This window comes from Rhinolophus sinicus, linkage group LG03 (assembly GCF_036562045.2).
Source record: "Rhinolophus sinicus isolate RSC01 linkage group LG03, ASM3656204v1, whole genome shotgun sequence".
Classification (NCBI taxonomy): domain Eukaryota; kingdom Metazoa; phylum Chordata; class Mammalia; order Chiroptera; family Rhinolophidae; genus Rhinolophus; species Rhinolophus sinicus.
This window is the reverse complement of record NC_133753.1, coordinates 2,578,461-2,598,608: the sequence shown is the minus strand read 5'-3', so window position 1 is coordinate 2,598,608 and position 20,148 is coordinate 2,578,461. Positions and strand designations below refer to the sequence as shown.

Below are 20,148 nucleotides of genomic sequence, written 5' to 3'. Positions count from 1 at the left end.
CTGTCCTTTGATTCTAAATGTTAGCTTTGCTGAGTAGTTTAATCTTGGTTGCTAACTGCTTTTCTCTTGCTGCTTTTAAGATCCTCTCTTTGTCTTTAACCTTTGGCATTTTAATTATGATATGTCTTACGTGGGTCTGTTTGGGTTCATGCTTTTTGGGACTCTGCACTTCCTGGGCTTGTGTGTCTGTTTCTTTTGCCAGGTTAGGGAAGTTTTCTGTCATTATTTCTTCAAATAGGTTTTCAGTTCCTAGCTCTTTTTCTTCTTTTTCTGGTAGCCCTACGATGAGAATATTGGTATGCTTGATGTTGTCCCAGAGGCCCCTTAAACTATCCTCAGGTTTTTGGATTCTTTTTTCTTTTTGCTGTTCTGATTGGGTGTTTTGTGCTATCTCAGCCTCCAAATTGCTGATTTGGCCCTCTGTTTCATCTAATCTGTTGATTCCCTCTAGTGTATTCTTCATTTCAATTATTGTAGTCTTCATTTCTGGCTGATTCCTTTTTATGTTTTCCATCTCCATTTTTGTGTTTCTTGTCTCTTTGTTGAAGTTCTCATTGAGATCACTGAGCATCCTTATAACCACTGTTTAGAACTCTGTGTCTGGTAGATTGCTTGTCTCCATTTTGCTTAGTTCTTTATCTGGAACTTTGTTCTGATCTTTCATCTGGGACATGTTTCCTTGTCTCCTCATTTTGGCTGCCTCCCTGTGGTTGTAGCTATGTATTGGGTAGAGCTGCAAAGTCTCCCAGTGTTGGTACAGTCGCCTTATGTGGTAGGTGTCCTGTGGGGCCCAGTGGCACAGTCTCATCACCTGAGCCAGGTGCTCCAGGTGTGTCCCTTGTGTGGGCTGTATGTGCCTTCCTCTTGTAGTTGAGCCTTGATTGCTGTTGGCACGTCAGTGGGAGGGATTGACCCACAGGCTGATTGGTTGTGAGGGGTGGCTGTGACTACAGTGGAGAAGCTTTTGTGCAGGAGCTGACCCTACTGACTCACTTTACTGGGGCTCTGGTGCCTGCTGAATCTGCCCTTTGGGTGTGTCATTTGTGGAGTTGGTTAAGTGGTACTCTGGTGTTGTCTAAAGCTGGCCACTGGGTTTGTTGGTTCTGGGGCCTCTTGGGAAGAGCTCTGGTGCAGGCCAAGGTCAGCCAGATCCCCTTGGTATGAGCTACAAAGTGATCTGCAGATGGTTGCCACTTGTGCTGGGCTTGGAGGTGCCTGGGAGAGGCTAAGCTGTGAACCAAGGCCAGTTGCCAGTAGTGTTGGGCTTAGGGCTGCTCAGCAAGAGTTACAGGGCACCCTGAGGCCAAATGCTGCTTGTTTGGGGTTTATGAATCATTGAGAGATTTTAGGAAAGTCCACAGCATGAGCAAAGGCAGGCCATTTGTACAGAAAAGCCACTGGAAATGGTGGGCCTGCAAGTTGGGTGGAGCAGGGTCTCAGGGAATCACCAGGGTGGGACTAATGGTGTAAGCTAAGTTGATGGAGACTCATATATAACACCCGCCTGTTTCTGCAGGCTGGGTGTGGGGAAGGCTCAACAAAGGAACAGTGGTCTCTGCCAGTACTTCCGTCTGGAAGAAAGACACTGTGCTGCCCCAGTGCTGGAGCTCAGAGCAAGTGAGTCGATCGCGAGTACATTTGTATGCGGTCCCTTTAAGAGGATTGCCTGGGACTCCAGCCACCCTCCGTCTCACTCAGCCACAATCCCCGCTGGTTTTCACAGGCAGAATTATGGGGACTTCTCTTCCGGCATTGGAACCCTGGGCTAGGGTGCCTGGTATGGGGTTGGGACCCCTTGCTCCCTCAAGGGAGACCTCTGTATCCGAGGTAGTCCTCCCAATTTTCAATTGCCTCACGTGTGTGTAGAACCAGCCTGTTCCAGGTCTCCTCCTCCTACCAGTCTCAACATGGCTTCTTCTGTATGTCCTTAGTTATAGGACTTCTGTTCAGCTAGACTTCGGGCAATTCTCAGTGATGGTTCTGTAGTTCAGTTGTAATCATGAGCGTTTACCTTCTCCGCTATCTTGACCGGAAGTCCTCAAGTGTTTTTAGATGGTTTCATTTTGCTGTCTCTTTTCATCTCTGTTGTTCTTCTGGATGTATTCCAGTTGGTCACAATGCCCATCTTAAATTATGGCGCCCAGGACTGAATATTCAGAATAGTGAGCATTTGTTGAGACTTATGCCAAGCACTGTAGTAAAATACTTTCTGTGTTCCTATATCATTTAGTCTTCACAATAACCCCAAAGGAAGTTTTTGTCCCAATTTTATAGATGGCATTCCATGGGCTTGCTGATTCTTCCCCTTGGATCGTGCTCTAAACGCATCTCTCAGATTGAATTCATTAAATTTCAGTCACTTCTTTATTTTAGCCACTATCCTGTCACTACAGTTCAAGATTGTATCAGTGCCTCCTGCTGTCGTGTTACCTGTTGACATCTTTGGAGTCAGAACTTAATTTTAATGTTATCTCATTTTTGCTAGACCTTACAGTAAAGAGCATAATATGAAAGTTAACAGGCTCCTAAACAATGGTCGTGCCTAAAATAAATTTGCAGTTCTAATGTAAGCCCTGCCCATATTGGTTAAAACTTTAAACTTTAAAAACTAATCTAAAAGTATCGTTTATATATTGTTGAAAGTTCAGAAGATACAGAAAAGCATAAAGAAACAGTTCACTCATCATTCCATTATCCAGAGAAAATTTAAACATTCTGCGATGTTTTTCCACTCCTTTTTTCCCCCCGTGTGCATATTTACGTGCATAAGATAATGGTATTTCTGTATAGGAGGGTGTGTACAGTAAGTCCTCACTTAACGTCATCGACAGGTTCTTGGAAACTGTGACTTGAAGCAAAATGACAATGTTATAACAAAATCAGTTGTACCCTAGGCTAACTGATATAAACAAAAGTTAAGTTCCTATGGTCACAAAACATCACTAAATTCTAAATGAAGCCCCAAAACACTTCTAATACTCAACATTGAAATTAATGTGAGCTATACAGACACTTAAGCCAGATCAATAAAAACAAATAAAATAAGCTTATTCCAGGTCAGGGTCACAGTTGGCTGGAGCCAGTCACTGGCAGCTCAGGGCACAAGGCAGGACCACCCTGGACAGGATGCCCTTCCATCACAGGGCCACTCACACCCCCACCCACTCACACTGGGACAGTGTAGACACGCCATTCACTCACGGGCACATCTTGTAATGGGGGAGGAAACCAGAGTCCCGGCAAAACTCACGCAGCCTGGGGAGACCTGCACACTCCACAGATAGGGGCCCTGGCCTGGAATCAGTTTTTTTCTTTTTCCTCATCAATATTATAACAAAAAGACTGTGTGTGTATTGTCCTCCTGAACTTTGACCTAAGCATTTCCCACATTGTTAAAACCCCTTGTACACATTTTAAATAACCGTACAGTATTCTTTCATATGGATATATCAGTGTGTTGAACCATTCTTGTATTGAAAGTTTAAGTTGTTTCTAATTTGTTGCTTTTATGAAAGAAGGCTGTTGTGAAGAACTGAACCATAGAGCTTTGTCGTCTTTTTTTGTTTTGTTTTTTGTTGTTTTTTCTTTAGTGTTTTCTTAGGCTGTGTCCCTAGGAATGGAATTGTGGATTGACAGGAATTTGCTAACCTGCTCAAGCGTTAATGTCGTTCCTCTCAGTAGGCGCCGATTTGTGCAGTGCTGGGAGTCATACCCCTTGACTAGTAGTCTGATCACAGGCCTTAAAATGTAATTATAGGGTTAATACAAACAAGCATGCACAATTTGTTCTCTTTGCCATCTGTCATTTCTCCCAGTATGTAGGCAAAAAAGAAGTCTTTTCCACTTGACTTTCTTTTATTTTGAAAGCCTGTGAAAGTGTTGGTTGCCCAACATTGGTTCTGACTATGTAGAAAGAGGAGATTTGGAACATGTATAGATTCTTAGCAGATGTATCTCCCCCACCTATAGGAATGTCTGTAGGTCTGTGGCTTTTCCTGTGTTGTTTTTTCTTAAGTAGCTGTTTATAGCTCTGCCTCCTAGAGTTTCTGCAAGTTTACAACATTATTTTGTGGTTATAAAAATGAATGCTGTTGTAGTAATTTCCAACAATACAGAATGTATAATGTAGACAGTTAAAGCCTTCTTATATTCACTATTTACAATATATATGCTTTTTAAAATATTTATATATATTAATAAATATTAAAACTTTTTTACCACCAAATGTGAGCTGTTCAGCAATTTGCTCTTATCAGTATATGTGGGACTGTTTTCTAACTCAGTACATTTACAATTAGCTAGTTTTTAACAAGTATGAGTGTATCATAATTTAGTCTTCTATTTTTTTAAAAAACAAAATTCCCTGTTGGTGCATATTTGAACTCTTTCAGTTCCTTTTTTTTAATCTCTCTGGTGAGTGTTCTTATTATATCTTTAGGATAAATCTCTAGTTCCTAGGTCAAGGGGCAAATATATCATTTCATCTTATTTATTTTCTTTTTTTAAAAAGAGAGTTAATTTTTAGAGCAGTTTGAGGTTCACAGTCAAGGTGAGCAGAAAGTAGAGATTTCCCACATATGAGGTCTGATCAAACAATGCAGTGAATAAATAAAAAAAATTATTACAGTAAAAGACACATTGCCATTAATCCCCCTCAAAATACTCCCCTCTTGCTTTGAGCGCACTTATTCACCAGATCTGGCACCATGTGACTTGTAACTCTTCCTCAAAGTCAAAATGACCATGAAAGGTAAACGTTTTGAGTCGATTCAGGACATCGAGGCAGCCATGACAGCACAACTGAAGACACTCACGAAAGAGGACTTCCAGAACTGCTTCAGAAAGTGGCAAGAATGATGGGATAAGTGTGTTTGAAGCAAGGAGGAGTATTTTGAGGGCGATTAATGGCAATGTGTCTTTTACTGTAATACATTTTTTAAAAATTTAAACATTCACCGTGTTTTTTGATCACACCTTGTACCTCTCCCCACACACACACAACCTCCCCCACTGCGGACATCCCTCAGAGTGACAGTCAGTGCCCCTGCATTTATCCATCACTAACACCCAAAGGATATGGTTGACATTAGCCAAAGTTATAGTTGACTCGTGTTGTACGTTGTATAGGTTTTGACAAATGCGTAATGACATGTATCCACCATTGTCATATCGTACTGACTCCTCTGTGCTCTGCCTACGCATCCCTTCCAACCCCCGTAACCCCTGGCAACCAGTGATCTTTTTATGTCTACATAATTTTGCCTTTTCCAGAATGTCACAGAGTTGGAATCATACAGTATGTATATAGCCTTTTTCAGACTGACTTCTTTCACTTAGTAATAATCTACATTTTAGGTTCCTCCGTGTCTTTCATGGCTTGATTGCTCATTTTCTTTCTTTTTTTTTTTTTTAAGATTTTATTGGGGAAGGGGAACAGGACTTTATTGGGGAACAGTGTGTACTTCCAGGCCTTTTTTCCGAATCAAGTTGTTGTCCTTTCAGTCTTAGTTGTGGAAGGTGCAGCTCAGTTCCAGGTCCAGTTGCCATTTCTAGTTGCAGGGGGCGCTGCCCACCATCCCTTGCGGTAGTCGAGGAATCGAACTGGCAACCTTGTGGTTGAGAGCCCGTGCTCCAACCAACTGAGCCATCCGGGAGGCAGCTCAGCTCAAGGTGCCGTGTTCAATCTCAGTTGCAGGGGGCAGAGCCCACCATCCCTTGCGGGACTCAAGGAGTTGAACCGTCAACCTTGTGGTTGAGAGCCCACTGGCCCATGTGGGAATCAAACCAGCAGCCTTCGGAGTTAGGAGCACGGAGCTCCAACCGCCTGAGCCACCGGGCCGGCCCCGCTCATTTTCTTTTTAGTGCTGAATAATATTCCACTGTCTGGATGGACCACAGTTTGTTTTTCTTCGCCAGCTGACGGGCATCTTGGTGGCTTCCACGTTTTGGCAATTATGAATAAATTACTATCTGTGTGCAGGTTTTTTTATGTAGACGTAAGTTTTGTGGACATACGTTTTTAACTCCTTTGGATAAATGCCAAGGAGCGGGATTGCTGGATCGTGTGGTAAGATTACCATTTAGTTCTGTAAGAAATTGCCCAACTATCTTCTGAAGTGGCGACGCCATTTTGCATTCCTCCCAGCGATGAATGAGAGTTCCTGCTGCTCCATGTCCTCACCAGCATTGGTGTTGTCCGTGTTCTGGATTTTGGCCTCTCTAATGGGTGTCTAACTTCTTTTCTTTTAAACTGAAAAGTAATATATACTCACTGAATAAAATAAAATAGTGAAAAATCCTACGTCTCTCAAGTTAACCACTGTTATGTTAATTTTCTGGGTATATGTTAGTTTCTATAAATACCTTATTTTTTCTAGTGGTCATCTAACGTGAGCATTTCATAGTTTAAGTATTTCTAAACAGTGCTGCAGAGAACGTCATTGAAGTCGGGTTGACAGATCAAATGGCACATACATTTTAAATTGTATCTATTTGCCCCATGTTTCACCTGAGGAGATATGAGTGTGCCTATCTGCCAAGACCTCCCTAGCACTGCGTATATCAACTTTCTCCTTTTAAAATATATTTTTAAAATTATTTTTAATTGTGGTAAAAATACACACAACATAAAATTTACCATCCTAACTATTTTTTTCTGTATAAATGTTTATAGCAGCTTTATTTATAACAGCCAAAAAGTGGAATCAACACAAATAGCCTTCAACAGGCAGGCAAAGAGGTCACTTGTATAATGTATCAGTACAGTAGAGCACTACCGAGCGGCAAAAAGGAATGGACTGTTGATGTGTACAGCAACTGGGATGAATCTCCACGTCACCATGTCGGGCGGACGCAGCCGTCCCGTCAGCTTCTGTACCACCTGATTCCATTGTATGACGTTCTTGAAAAGACAAACAACGGTCCACCTTCACCATCTTTAAGTGTACAGTGAGTTCATGTTACTAAGCACACATTGTTGTGCAGCCAGCTTCCAGAACTTTGCTTCGTGCAAAACTGAAGACTCTGTCCCCATTAAACAACTCTACATTTTCCCTTCCCCCAGTGCCTGGCAACCGCCATTCTACTTTTTTGACTCAATGAATTTGACTATTGTAGGTACTTCATGTAAATTGACCAATACAGAATTTGTTTTTTTGTGAGTGGCTTATTTAACTTAGAGTAATGCCCTCAAGGTTCATCCACATTGTAACATGTCAGAATTTCCTTCATTTTTATGGCTAAATGATATTCATTCATATGGATATACCACATTTTGTTTATCATTCACCTGTCAGTGGACAATTGGGTTGTTTCCACATTTTGGCTATTGTGGATAATGCTGCAATGAACATGGGTGTGCAAATGTTTCTTCAAGACCCTGCCTTCAATTCTTCTGGGCATAGACCCAGAAGTGGAAGTGCTGGATTTGGTAACTCTGTGTCTTCGTTTTTTTGAGGGAACGTCATACTGTTTTCCACAGCAGCTGCACCATTTTGCATTCCTACTAACAGTACAGAAGGGTTCCAGTGTCTCCACATCCTGTCGACACTTGTTATATTCTGTTTTGTTTTGTTTTTTATAGTAGCCATGATAATGGGTATGAGGTAGTATCTCGTTGTATGGGCGTATTAACTGTTTTGAACTTTGCTGAACTGATAGGAAAGGGTTTTCATTAATTATTACTGAGGTTGAGCATCTTTGTATTTTGACTTTTTGTTTCTTCTGTAAATAGCAGTCAACCTCACTTTATTATTTTGTTTGTTTTTTAAAAATTATATTTAGTTAAATTTGTGAATCTTATTTGTGGCTTCTAGTATACTGTCATGTCGTAAAAGCCCCTCCCCCTAAACGTTACAGACACATATACTGTTTCTTCCGTCTTCCCTGTCCTTTCCCCTCCCGTCCTAGTGTACATCATTGTTCTATCTGGAACGCTGAATTCTTTTCCTCTTCATTTATATTAAACTCGTACGTACTTTAGTCTACATCTGGACTTTTGATTTTGTTACATTGAACTATCTGTTGATTCCTGATTTGGTACCATTTTATTTTTCTCAGTGTTCCTGGCTCATGTATTTATTCTTCTGATCTTAGACTCATGGTATCAAGTTCTCTCCAAAAATATCTCAATTAGCGTTATATTGAGTTTATTTAGTGAGAATTGGTTTCATTCAGATTTTTATTGAGCAGCTTAGTGTGCCTGATAGTGTTACCAGCAGTGAAGGTTTCAGGAAGCTTATATTCTAATGGAGAAAGAGGGGAAACTCAACGTGTAAACAAATCATTTATGTGTATTTTCTCTACTCCAGCACTTGTTTCTCAGATGCGAAGAACAGATCTAGAGAAGTGAAGACAAATGCTTAACGTGCCATGGCTAGTTAGTAGCCAAGTTTGGGCTAGATCTCTTGTCTGCAGTGGGCATTATTACACATACCTGCTTTCACCTACTGCTTCATTTAATAAACTGTAATTAACTACTTAAATCATTATCGATAACACACAAGCTGCTTTGGGCCGTGTCTAAGTAAAACTTTTGTTAACGAGAATTACAACCTTGAGGGTATGCCTAGAAAATGTGCCTTGGAGAGACATAGTTCATGTAGAGGAAATGTAATCCAGGAGATAGGTGAGAACAATAGGATGGAAATAGTATATCAAAGATTGTGGAAAACTACTTGCTGAAACAATGACATGAGGTTTCGGGGACAAAGACAGGAGTGAGCGAAGGTTGAATCGTGTGGAATCTGGACATTGGGCAGATAGTGAGAGAAAGAGAAAATATTCACTAATTGGAGAAGAGGACAGTTGATTCTTCTTCTATTGTTTTAATCAAGCACCCCCTGTGTGCCCTGCGAAAGGGCTCCATTTTCTGGGGTAGAAACAAGGGCGACATTTGGGAACAGTTGACATTTGAGTAAAATGTTGAAGAATGAATAAAAGCAGTTGCTGGCTGGACAGAGGGCTCAGGTACATCGAGACAGAAGAAAAGGCGAGCCCTGGCGTTCGCACCGGCGTGAAGGTGTGGGAGGCATGTGCTGCTTTCTTTTGGAGACTTGCCGGCTGTGACATGTATTGTCCTTGAGGAGGTGAGAAGTCATGAAGCTGGAAAGGCAGGCCGACTTCTTAAACCGATGAGGAATTGGAAGGCTTTTTAGCTAGAAGCAAAATAATTTGCATTAGAAAGCTCGTGACGGCAGCCTGTGGTTTAGAGGAGGCCCGAGACTGGAGGCTGTCACGGAGGGCGGCTGTGAGAGGGGCCTTCCTAGGCCAGTGCAGTGAAGGGCGGCCGGGGGGGGGGGGGGTCATTCAGGGGGGCAGTGGTGGGAGTGTCGGAACGTGCTCAGCGGGACAGAGATCACAGGAGTAGGGGTCAGGGGTGGGGCGGATCCAGGCGGCCCTTACATGCCTTTAAAGCAGGATACTATTAGGATCTAGGTGCGTCATTTACTCCACACGTTTCTGTTGAAGATGCCTGCTAGGCATTCTATTCCTGTGATGTGGCGTCATCTCTGTGGGTTCGGCTCCCTGGTCCCTGTGGGGTGTGTGCAGCTGCCCTCCTGCATGGATGCTCCTCTCTCCCACCTGTGGGCACCCACCCCACCACATTCTAGGCTGCCCTCCGTCAGGGTTGCCCTCCTCACCCTACATGGTCTGGACCCGAGATACCCATGTCGGTTGCCCCCACCTAGTGGCTTTAGGGGAGCCTTCTCTCCGTGGGGGTGCTGCTGCACTGGCTGCAGGACCATGTCCTTACTCTGGATGCCCCCCTCCCGTTCCTACGCCTGCTTACACGTGGACCCACCCGAGGGCTGGACTATGCGTGGAGAAGCAGTTGAAAGTGGACATGTAACAGGAAATGTTAGTAACAAGAAATCTCAAAAGGTTTTTTACTAAATAATCTGGTCTGTTTTGAAATGTTATGTAGAGTCAGGCCAGACCTTATTCCAAGTCTGGTTCACTGGACTGTTTTAGGAAAACAAAAAAGTTTACCAAAGGAAGTGTAGTCAGATGCAATATAAAACTGTGGCCTGGGGAATTCTTAGAAGGGAGTTTGAGAAGAGAGGATAAATTAGGAAAGGGAATAATCTGAGGATGATTTTTTATTTGATTATTTTTAGGGTAGGGATTGAAAGCGGTGAATTGGAGCTAGAAGCGAAGCCAGTGTTAAGCCACGCTCGATAGTTTCCTGAAGAAGCACATTTTCTAGAGTCAGCTGTACTTGTCTTGGGCATAGAAATTGGCAAGGTAACTTCTGGCTATTGGGAATCAGTGAAACAGATGGTGTCCCTCCTTTATGCGTTACATTTTATAGATTATGTATAATCAGTTCTTTGCAGTACATAAGTCTTTGGTTGCATTTTGTTGTTATTTTATAAAAATGAGGAGAAACTGGTACCGTGGTAAGAAGTGCTGGTCTCAGTGTTAAAACAGACAAAGATGGAGCTCATTAGCTATGCCAAAGACAGTCAAGCTGGGTGATTTTTTTCAAAGCTGGATGACTATTAACTGTAAAGGAAAAAATTAACACATATAACATGATAGACATATAGAATTTAAAATTCTGTCAAAAGCCAAAGTCAAATTAGAGATTTTAAGGTAAGTGTAGACTTCTTGGAATAAGAACCCTCCTTAGACTTGCAGCGCGCACGAAAGTTGTTTCTGTGTTAGTGCCTTTCACTTTAGTGCATGTTTTCAGGATTACGTTGTGTTGTGAACGTTTTGTAGATACGTAGTGAATGTCTAGACTTTCATATAAATGTATGAAATGCGATGTAATACAGTAAATGGCAGGAGTATCTATTCAGAACATTCCAGTGGCTTTCCAGTCCACCATGAATTAAGGTCACAAGACCTGACCGTTGGCTCTAAGGCCTTGCATCGTCTGACCCCAGCTCTGCCCTCCTGAGCTCATCCAAAACCTGCTCTCCAGAGCCTTTTCCGCTCCCTCTGTCTGGAGTATTCTTTTCCCCACTGTCCACGTGGAGCGGAGGCTCCCTCAGTTCCTTCCCGTCATTGCCTAAGTGTCACCACCAGAGAGGCCTTCTTCGACCACACTCTGAAGTAGAGCCCAGCACTGCCTGCCTTGTCTCACTTCCTTCATTCCATTGAATGTCCCCTGACCTGGTAATACTGACTGTATGTCTCTCTCCATAAAAACCGATGAACGGAGAGCTTGGTCTGTCCATCCAGTTCTCCGTCAATCCTGTTGGCATGTGGAGGCTGTTCCATAAATATTTGTCCAATGGGTGAGAAGATGATGGTGGTGTGGACGCTCCGGTATGGAGATTGGCAAGAGCAGGCTTTGGGGCTGTTGGTTTTGCAGCTTGGGCCATTTGGGCTCGCTAACATTTCCATCTTTGCCACTCACCTTGTGGTGACATTCATTTACTCAGTAAATATTTGAGAGGGAGCGTGTGTGCCAGGCACTGGAGGAGTAGCAGAGGGACAGTCTGCTCCCTGCCCAGTGCAGCTCATGGCCCTGGGAAAAGTGTATTAATGTTCAGACTCTAACCTGTTCGTTCTTTGACTGCAGGTGTGCAGGGGTGGGGATAGGAGAAGCTAACACTGGCCTTGGTTTTCAGCTTTTTAAAAATAAATGGCTAATTGAAGAGCTTGAAGCTTGCCATTAAAATGATGTTTTTTAGTGTGTGAAAATTATTTTTATCATTTTTATTCTCTTTTAAGTGCTCTAGAGTTAGCTAAAATGTGCGAGACTTATTAAAAAAGACAGCCAAATTTACACAGTAGTGGAAGCCCTCCATTAAAATCAAGGATTACTTCACCCTTTAATCATATCAATGAGTCTTATCTTCATCCTTTTAAACTTAAAATTTTTATTTTGTTATCATAATTTATCCTTTCTGTTCTCATGGACATTGGTTTTGGTTTTTTTACTATTAACAGCTTTTACTGCTGGGAACATTCTTTGACCTGTTTCTTGATATCCATTGGCAATGTAGACATTCAGCTCTGAGACATCAATTATTTTCCAAAGTGGTCAAACTGGTTTATGCAGAATTTATGTGCTCCGTGTCCTCTTCAGTAATTGACATTGTTGGACGTCTACATTTTAGGTGATCCAATGAGTATAACATTGTTTCTCATACCAAGGAATTTGCTATTTTTGTTAGGTGTGATAATGGCATGGTAGTTCTGTAAAAAATACGTCCACATTTTTTAAATATGCATATTTATGTATATAAGGATGAGATAACTGGGATTTACTTTAAGATTCTTCAGCAAACATAAAGCACATTTTGGCTCAGTTGGCCAGATTGGAATACAGACACCGATGATTGTTTCAATGTTAGATTTACTATTCTGTGGTTATATAAGAGAATACACGTACCTGCTTTTAGAAAATATATGCTGAGTATTTAATGAGTACAGGGCCTAATGTATGATATTTTCAAATGGTTCAGAAAGGAAATTACAGACACATAAGCTTGTTTTTATTATTAAAAATAGCATAACATTCCTTCACCTCAACACATGGATATAACCACTGTTAAAGTTTCCAGTAGAAAAGAAAGTTCCTTGATTCTGCAGATCAGGTTTCCCAGTTAAGTGCTTCCATAGTCCTTTTTCTCTGGCACTTAATGACAGTTGGAATTACATAATTATTTGTGTGATTATCAGCCAGACTTTGAGTTCTATGAAGGCAGAGACTGTCTATTTTAATCATGGCTATATAAGCAGCACTGGGCACACAGTAGGGCTGAAAGATTTGTTGAATCAGTGGAGAATAATTAAATGTAAAACATACGAGTTTATTATAAAACATCGCTTTTTTGCAGTCTACTTTCAAAGCTCAGATTTCTTTACTTGATGAAGACCTCCCCTGCCACCGCCACCAAGATTCAAGCGTTGAAAACGGTAGGACTTACAGTTCTACCATTGGGAAGGGGGAGAATGTGCTCCAGCGCCCCCCCGCCCCCCCACCCCCGCCGCATTTTCTCCACGCCACTGTGCAGTTTAGCTTCCATTTTCAGAGCTAAAGAAACCGGGGCCCACAGAGGGGAAGTGACTTGTGTGAAATTTGTGGTGGGTAGAGCCTTGTCGTCTCCCCAGGCACTTCCTGTAACCTAGGCTCCCCTGGCCACGTGGACCTCAGTGAGGACCCCTCTTTCCTGTGCCCATGTGCACAGACGATTGTACTGAGGGAAGGACCACTGTGTATAGGTTGAGGAAGCAGCATTAAAGGACAAGTGTCTCTAGGAAGTGAGGTTTATATACAAGATCTAAAGAGGCACTAGGATTTGCAGACTTTGAAATCCCTCCTCTGACCACCCACTTCCTCCCCTGCCCATAGCCCCTCAGCAGGAGGTGGACTTGAACCCGGTAATTTAAAAAGGAACCACTTGAGTCACTGAAAGGAAGTTTTTGTTTGCACGATTGAAATTCACAACTCACAAATTCACAAACCTCAGAGCATGTTTCTTGTTTCTGTGGTTTTGATATTGTCGTAATCGCTCAAACCTTAAAATTTTGTGTTTGTTGAGATGATTTTTATCCCATTAAAATGGGGAATGTTATCAGCGCTTTCTACCTATGGTCTAATTCACTGATTCTCAAAACTGGTCCATCATAATCACCTGGGATCGTTATAAAAACAAACCAAAAACATGTAGGGTGCAGTTGATTCTTTCCTCGATCTAGGTGTTTCATTTTCTGAAAATTCACCAAGCCGTGCCCTTTTCTGTGTGTGGTTTACTCTGTGCACATCGACTTTATAACACCTGTACATACACATCCATGCACACATGTACACGTGCACAACATAAGCACACACATACACATGAAAAACAGGGTGGACCAGGAGCCTGGATTTTGAAGAAAAGGCTCCGAGGGTTCGCATCAGTCAGGCTGGGGCTGCTGAATTCGAGCACAGCTCTGGTGAAACTCAAGCACCACTTTGGTCTCTCGCTGAACTAACTCTGGTTCTAAACCGTACCGCCTTCCCTCTAGTTGAATCTCACAAATGTTTATGAATGAATTATTTTAATAATGCTTTACATTTGTATACTTTGCATTTGTATCTTTCGACTCCTCTGCTAACTGTGTGAAGGATTAGAGCAGGATATCCTATCGTATTGTTTTATGGCCGAGGAGATGGCTTTAGCTTTCAGGTTCCTGATGGAAACCAAGGACTTGGACTGGTGTCCGGGACTCTTGCTGCTGTCGTCTGCTGTGAGGTTATGGGGAAATCAACAGCCAGTCTTAGTTTCCCCCTTCTCTTCTTATCAGGGAAATATTGCCTTTAGTTAAGGGAGGTGCAGACCTTGCTTTGAGCGTGGTTCCTTTCTTTAGCTCGTATTGTATAAACATGGTGAGAGCAAACAAAATGATTCTGAGTACACAGTTGCCTGCTGAGGGCCTCAGTCAGCAGGGAAGTTGACGTGATGTGGACGATACAAGGGGATAGTGTGTCACTACGCTGATTTTACTCTTTGCCATAGTCTTTGGACATTTTGAAGGAGAAAGGTAGTAAACTGTTTAGTCACAGCTAGATGTCATTCTAGTGGTGATCCGTTTTAAAATACAGGTTCTCCATCTGCCTTCTGGAGGACACTCAAATGTGTGCATCCTGCAGTGAACGTGGAAGAATCCTCTGATCCTTTTTTTGAACTGGAAAATTCTTAAAATGCAACACACAGAAATGTTTACATCAACATTAAAATGTTTTAAAAATTACTCATACAGTGTTAGCCCTGGAAGACACTGTTAAGATCACAATGGTCAATCCACTCTTACCCTGATAGGGAAACTGAGGCACAGAGACACAGGGGTAGAACTTATCCAAAGGCATACAAGCTACAGGGGATGGAGGGAGGGATGTAGCAGTGTGGGTTCGGTAGGAATAGATGCCAGAAGCTGAATGTAAATGTGTGTGGCTGGTGGGGTACTCTTATTTCTTATTTCCACTGATCAGACTGTCTGAGAGTAGGTTGGATTTTGTAGTATTTACTGAGGTGCCAGAGGGTGGGGGGGAGCTTTTTGTATGAAGAGGGATTTTTAACAAAACTACATTAATAGCATTTTCATAAAGAAAACATATGTTATTACTGACTAGGAAGGACTGGTTCATATTATACTCTGCCTCTTATCTTGGCGTATCTGGCTTCTTGTGCCCCCTTTTGCCCCTGAAGATATTCAGAGGGATCATTGAAATGTTAAGTGTATTAATAAGTGTGCCCACCAGATGGCATAATTGCTTTATTTAAATGATTTAAGCTCATTTTGATTCTCAATGAGTTACTATGATAACTTATTCTAATAATAAAAGGAGATCCCATGGTATTGTTATTACATTCTTGAAGAAAATTTTGGCATGCTCAGTTTGCGTTGTGAGAGAGAAATTGATTCCATGTTTCCTTTGCAGTAATAATGCTGCTGCAAATGTTAGGGTAATGAAACATTTTTAAAAGCTGTATTAAGGCTAGTGCTTTGTCCTCAGCCCACCTATGGTGTCAGCCTCTTGCTCTGCATAGAAGTGCAAGCTCACAAGGTGTCCTGATTCTCTGCAGTATCTAGGGAGAGCGATGGGTGAGTTAAGGTCACAGTGGCAATTTTCATGTGCATTTGTGCCCCTTTTTGCAGGTAAATTTGAGTACTAAGGGTATGTAGCTGATTGGATGAAAGAAGGAATATAGAAACAAATGAGACCTAGCGCAAGGCAACCGTTTCTCTGTTACCTTCAGGTACCGTCACTTCCTTCTCCTACCACAGTTCTAGTTCCTTAACTCCATTCAAGCCGGACAGACCGTGTTCATGGGCCTTGCTCAGTTCTCTGGACCATGGAGACTGTTCTTAATCGGAAGTGCCCTTCTCCCTCTGTCTCCTTTCCTCAAGAGATAGGATGGTGTGTAGAGGTTCAACACCACGGGCCCTGGAGTCAGACAGGGAGTGTATGTACATCCTACTTCTGCTGCTTAGCAGCGGTGTGACCCTGGCCAAAGTACCTCACTTCTCTGAGCCTCAGTTTCTTCCTTTTGTGAATGAGAGTAATAATAGAATTATTGGAAAGGATTAAAAAGATAATCCTTGTAAAGATCTTAGAACAGTGGCTGGTACATAGTAAGTTCCTAAATGCTAGGTACTGTTATTAGTCAGTATAACGGTTGCATCTTTAGGAAGCTTTTCTTGGTTTATCATCATTATCATTATGATTTACTGATTATTTTCCTTTCCTATGTTATCCTACATCTATACTAGTATTATTTTACGTATTTATGTTCTCCTCTGTTACCTGTGTGTTACTTCAAGGTCCTACAGGAAATCGGTTCATTTTTCTTTTGTATCTTGGCCTATTTGCTTCAGTGTTGTGTGCACAGTAAGAGTTGCCCAGTGAGTGTCTGATGAGGCTTTAGGAATTGTGTAAATTTTCTTGATGAATCTCTAATGCACTCTACCTATAAGTGATGTTACTTCCAATTATAACTCACTCACCTGTGCTTTCCACAATGATAAGTTCTTGTCAAAAAAGCCAGTGGTTTGGGCGGCCGGTTAGCTCAGTTGGTTAGAGCTCGGTGCTCTTAACAACAAGGTTGCCAGTTCGATCCCCACATGGGCCACCGTGAGTTGCACCCTCCACAACTAGATTGAAACAACTTCTTGGAACTGATGGGTCCTGGAAAAACACACTTAAAGTAAATAAAAGTAAAAAAAAAAAAAAAAAAAGCCAGTGCTTTGTACAGTCTGCGTATTTTTTTTTAAAGAATCAGAATGATGCATATATTTATCGATCATAATTTAAGATTGGACAATTCTCTTTGGTTGTTTCCATAGGAATTTTCAAGTTTTTAAAAAATACTGCATTATACGATGGAAGATTATTTTTAAAGCAGAGTACACTTAAGTCAGTGACTGATTCTTCTGCTTCTGACGGGCAGATTAGGATTTCAGCTAAGCTCCCCATGACAACACTGCTGCTTCTTGCACCCAGATGGCTCCCTGGGACTGTCCCCTGTGTGTTGGGGAGGGCTGGTGTGTGCAAAGGCCCAGCCATGGAAACGGCCTGGCATTTCCTGGAGCTACACGGACTTTGCTGGTCGTCTGATCACGTCTACTTACTGACTCTTGGCCTTCGTGGCTCCTCGCCCCCAGATTGGGACTGACTCTGGTTAACCTTTCGTCTTTCAGAGGCAAAAAGCAAGAGTGTTGTGTTGTCAGAGATAAAGTATTAGAAGAGTCCCCGAGGATGCCTGTTTTCTTTGTTGCAGAACGGTTTGTGTCGGGCAGCTTGTATACCTCTGCTCCACTTTCTGTTTCATCTTTTACCCACCAGGCCAAGCACCTGGATATCCTTTGCTTTTTGTTTTGTTTTGTTTTTAAGGAGGGCGCAGCTCACAGTGGCCCATGTGGGGATCGAACCAGCAACCTTGGTGTTATTAGCACCACGCTCTAACCAACTGAGCTAACCGGCCACCCTCATCCTTTGCTTTTTATGAGGGCACTTGGGAATGGATTTTATTTTCTTAGGTTGAAAGCTTATTTTAGCTTCAGGAAACCATGTGGGAGGTTTTGAAAAACGAACGTTTTCCGTTTTCATCATGTCCTACCGGCAGCTACTGGCATGCGCTGTAAAGGAGCAAGGTAGGCAGGTGGTGGAAGGTATTAGAGATTCCAGAAGCTGTGCTAGCTAGCTGCATCCCTCTGATTATTAAGGGAACAAGCGCTCAGGACGGTGTAGAGTAGGAAGGCAGGACGAGACAAGGCCTGTCCAGAGCCCTGTTTATTTGTACAAATGGCCGTATTCATTGGGAACTGACTAGTCCTAAATGTTCTGTGGAGAAGAGGCCCAGTCCTACTGTGCTGTCGCTGTCACAGGTAGGTGACAGGAGCTACTTCCTGAGAAGGTCAAGGAGCTGCTGAAGGAACAGCTTTTACTGGTGTTGAGTATGTGTCCGGCACCGCTGTCTGTGAGCTCATTCTATGGGGGGAGGGGAGGGAGGGCGCGCACGCCAGGATTGGGCCTGAAGCTGTCTTACCGCGTACCTAACCTGTGCTGCAGTTTCACTTGCTAGAAAAGACCCTAAAATGTTCGCATTGTACATATCACAGCACCCCAGCATTCGTTCAGCAAATGTTTATCTGATCCTTGTTGGACACGGGGGACAATGAAGGGAATGAAACATTGTGTTTTTGCTAGTGGGTATTAGATGGTGATTCTTTCCAGTTGCCAGCCCCCCATGTGTTAACTTACGTTACCTGGTGGCCATTCCAAGTGACTTAGCGTAAGTAGCTGGGATGGAGCTCTTTCTTCCTCCACTTGAACTTTGAGCCCTCGCGTGGTCTCCGAGGAAATCTAAAAGACGTGTGAATCCGGTGGGTGGCCGCAGGGACAGGTCAGTGGACGCTCACTGATGCGAAGAGCACACTCACACAGGCCGCCTGCCTGAGAGGCGGGCTGGACAGGCTCCTGGCAGCGTGCAGGCACCTGTGTGTTTGTGTGCTTAGACAGCATATACTGACTGGTGACTGCACACATCACACGTTCCTTACTCGGCCCGGCTCTGAGATTGCATAGCAGAAGTTCAAGGTTCATTTACTGTTCACTCGCCAAATATTTATTTAAAGAAGAAGCTTTTTCTGCAGGGTTGGCCCTCAGTTCACTGTAGATTGTTTTTCTCTCTACCCTTACATGTTCTTGACTTGAGCACTCTCGTCACCTAGTACTGATCGTCTGGCCCACGGTCCACCCCACCCCCCACCGGGGTTTCGTGTGCTGCCCTTGGCTTCTAGGTCCTGTCCAGGGTGAGCGCCACAGCCGCCCCTCTCAGCAGAGCCACCTCTCCTCACATTAGCTGTTTTTTTGGGGTTTTTTAGAACCTTAGAGCATTTTTCTTGTGTTGGGCATAATCCACCCTATTGTGAAGTAATAAGCCAGAGACACACTTTGAAATAATTTCCTCCCCCATTTTTAAAATCACCAGTTTCAACTTTTGTGACAAACTAAGGTCATTTAGTTTGTCATTCACTGACTCTCCGGGAAACTGGAATTTTACTACATTCTGAGTGAAGTAACCAGTCAGTTTGTAAGGAAATGGTTAAAAAGGAAATAGGAAATGAGTGCCTTAGTATTGAAATTAATATTGAGTTGTACTATATGTAGTTACTGTTTGAATTAAGTTGACTTTTATCAATGGAAAAAATTTCCCCCAGTAGTGGAATACACGCTAATAAAAGAGTTTGAATTACTTTCAAAATTGATTTCTTTTCCCTAAATCGGTCGTCAGTTACACCACGGTTCAGAAGGTGGTTGGTTGTGGCGTGACTGCACCGTGTGCTGAGACTAGAGGCCCTGCCTCTAGTTCTTCTGTTCTCTGGGGTTCTTCTGTTCTCTGTCTGTGTGACTGGCCAGGTGAGCCCCTCGGAGCCTGTTTCCTGAGCCCGAAATTGTCATCTCACTTGGGGGGGTGAGGTCTGGGGGCAGAGGGAGCAGGGGCTAGTGGGAACTTGGCTGTTCGTTTCATTCAATTCTATGCTGCGTGATTTTTTTTTTTTTTTTTTTTTGAGCTTGTGTTATTCGGTAATTTATAAAGAAAAGACATACATGGATATAAGGAGTGCAGTCAATGAATAGTCTATTATTTTTCTGGAAGAAGACTAGAAATCTAGAGTGGAAGTACGTTCACCTTCGGGGGCAACAACGTCTCCTGGATTGAGTCAGTCAGCTTTCCTTGGTGTTTCCTTTAGTACTTGAAGCTGGCACTTGTCACTTTGGATTGGAATTTGAATGCAAGTACCAGGCATTGGTTCTTGTAATTTATCTTCAATTTTTTAAACGTAACAGTAGGTTGCTTGTCCTTCAACCTGGGCTGAGACTGAAAACGAACCCCATTTAACATTTTTTATTTCTAAATAATTATCTTTCAGAGTACCAATAAAATGCTTGTTATAATATGAAATTTAAGTAGAAAATTATAATATGAAATTTAAGTATTTAAAAAGGAACCATATTCTTGCCATCCAGAGAAAAGTACTGTTACTGTATGAGTCTCTTTAAGGTTATTTCCCTGTGGGATTTACATGTGTGAGCCCCACAGTGGGCTCATGTTAGACGACTCCGTTTGGTTACTGTCTGTCTTCAGTTTGGTATTGTGCGTGGCAGGCCTGAGATGCGAGTCTAGCGCCCGTAGGCTGCTG

At 42.6% G+C, this 20,148-nt stretch overlaps 1 protein-coding gene and 1 long non-coding RNA gene across 5 annotated transcripts in view; one reads left to right on the top strand and one right to left on the bottom strand.

Moving 5' to 3' along the window:
* The window catches only part of RCOR1 (REST corepressor 1), a 122,632-nt gene that overhangs the window by 76,465 nt on the left and 26,019 nt on the right, over window positions 1–20,148 (top strand). The gene's annotated exons all lie outside the window — the stretch shown is intronic.
* LOC141570493 (uncharacterized) lies at window positions 12,574–18,490 on the bottom strand. The gene is made up of 3 exons (XR_012494502.1): window positions 18,211–18,490; window positions 16,450–16,630; window positions 12,574–14,638 (listed from the first exon to the last, which is right to left on the bottom strand). It is a non-coding gene; the product is annotated as an uncharacterized LOC141570493 (long non-coding RNA).